The sequence below is a fragment of the Diceros bicornis genome (assembly GCF_020826845.1).
Source record: "Diceros bicornis minor isolate mBicDic1 chromosome 3 unlocalized genomic scaffold, mDicBic1.mat.cur SUPER_3_unloc_1, whole genome shotgun sequence".
NCBI classification, from domain to species: Eukaryota; Metazoa; Chordata; class Mammalia; order Perissodactyla; family Rhinocerotidae; genus Diceros; species Diceros bicornis.
In genome coordinates this window covers 2,217,806-2,220,127 of record NW_026690897.1, presented here as the reverse complement: position 1 = coordinate 2,220,127, position 2,322 = coordinate 2,217,806, and the positions used below count along the sequence as shown (strand labels likewise).

The window sequence follows — 2,322 nt, the reverse complement described above, 5'->3', positions numbered from 1 at the left end:
AATGGTCATATATCAAGACTGAAAACTCTTTAACTTGCATTGTAAGAATTCTTAACCATGTGGGAACACAATGACAGCTTTTCTTGAAACCTAGTAACCTGATCAAATACTGTCTTTGCATTTCCTTGGAAGGAGAGAATCCTGATTTATTTGGAGAGTTTATTCAGAGCCTCTTTTACATCCTTATTCCTCAAGCTACAGATCATGGGATTCAACATGGAGAATACCACAGTGTAAAATGTAGAAACTATTTTGTCCCTATCAAAAGAATAGCTAGTTTGGAGATGAGAGTAGATGTAGAGAAAGGAGCCATAGGGCAAAATGACAGAGATCAGGTGGGAGGAGCATGTGGAGAAGGCTTTGAGGCGGCCTTGGGTGGAGCGGATCCTCAAGATGGTGGCAATGATAAAGAGGTAGGAGGCAAATATGAGCACAGCGGGCGTAATGACGTTGGTGGCCAGGAGGAAATACAGCACAACCTGGTAGCCACCTTTGCCGCCACAAGCCAACCTTGCCAGGGGAAGCAAATCACATAAAAAGTCATCAATGACATTATTACTACAGGATTCCACAGCAAAAGTTCTTTTGGTGTTGATGGAACAGTTAATAAAGCCACCAAGGTATGAGGCTGCTACCAAAAATGCACATAGCTTTATGGATATGGACTGAGAATAAAGCAGTGTCTTTCAGATGGCCATATAGAGGTCATAAGCCAACAGATAACACTCACTGCAGGCCAGCCCACCAGAGAAAAAGAACTGAGCTACACAGCAGGCAAAGGAGATGCTTTTGTCTTCAGAGATGCAGGTCATTAGGATCTTTGGGGTGTAGACAGAGGAATTACCAGAGATCAGAAAAGACAGATTCCCAATGAAAAAATATATGGGCGTGTGCAGCTGGGAGTCATTACAGATCAACATTATGAGGGTGGTATTTCCTACCACAGTCACAGAATTTACGCTGAGGAATACCACAAACAGGATCAGCTGCATCATGGGGTCTGTTGAAGCCCACCAGGACGAATTCTGTCACTGTGTGATTTCCCGTGTTCATGGCTATAGGGAATCTCACCTAGGAGAAGAGAAAAGAGAGTTCAGCTTGAATCATTGTGCTGAATAAATAGAAAATATGGTAAATAAATAACATTATATCACTGGTAAACCTAGAAATCTAGGATCCAACAAAGTAAGTGCTCATTTTATGAAGAATTTTCATTTTGCAACAGACCACTTAGACTTTATGACTATATATTGTTAAAAGATAAACATAGGCACATTAAAATTTCTTACAGTTTGCTTGAGCTTACATCGATTTGAATCCAGCAAATGTCAAACCAAAAGTGGTCAGGAGCTCGCCCCCATCAGGAGGTAGGGGACAGGTTTTTATAGAGAAGACACAAAAGGAAAGCAAGGAAATTATTTGATTGACTACAGGTTAAATGATTGCTCTATTTCAGAAAACCTAGCTGGCAGTTTGTGATTGGTCTGAGGTTTCATTTTCTCAGATTCAAGTGCATTAACTCTGTCTTAGACATTGGTTTGCTTACATAGGCTACCAGGTATAAGAGCCCCCTCACTGTAATGGCCTCCTTGTTCAACGACTTTAACAATATTCAATTCCAAATTTCTGAAGTTGGTTATTTATTTTTTCCCTTAGGAATGATTGTTCAAGTAAAGGAAGCATGGCCTTCTAATTTCCATTTTCCTATACTTTGGTCTACTTCATAATGTCAATTTGCTTTTTTTGCTAAATATGTGACTTCTTAGCTTAAAGTGTTACTTATTTGTATCTGAAATACTGAACTTCACCTATTTTTAATATATTTTTTAAAGAATCAACTATTTTTATTTCAGTACTTCCATATATTGAGACACTCTACAACCATTATAAATTCATATTTCATAATAATATCTATATGCATAAGAAAATACTCAGGAGATTATAAGGAAAAAAGAGGATATATACAAAGCTTTGGAAAAAAGTGTACAGAAGAATGGTATACTATGATGGCATTATAAAGTATACAGTATTTACTGTATTTTATCTATATTATAACAATAAAATATATACCAATAATCTAAATTGCCAATTTTAAGTAATTCCTGTGTACTACATAAGTAACGTAGTACTAGAAACTTACACAGGATATTACATTTTTACTTCTTTTATAATTTTTTATTATTAAGGATTTTTTCCTTAATAATAATAACAGGAAGAAAACATATGTCTTAGAATATGATGATGAGACTTGGTATTCCATCTGATGACAAAGAAATCTGCCCACCTTCTTCAAGATTCTCTGCACATAGAACTATAAATATT

General features: G+C 36.5%; 1 pseudogene; it reads right to left on the bottom strand.

Annotated features, from left to right (window-relative positions):
- LOC131402017 (olfactory receptor 9G1-like) lies at positions 1 to 1,053 on the bottom strand (annotated as a pseudogene).
- Positions 1,054 to 2,322: the final 1,269 nt, after the last annotated feature.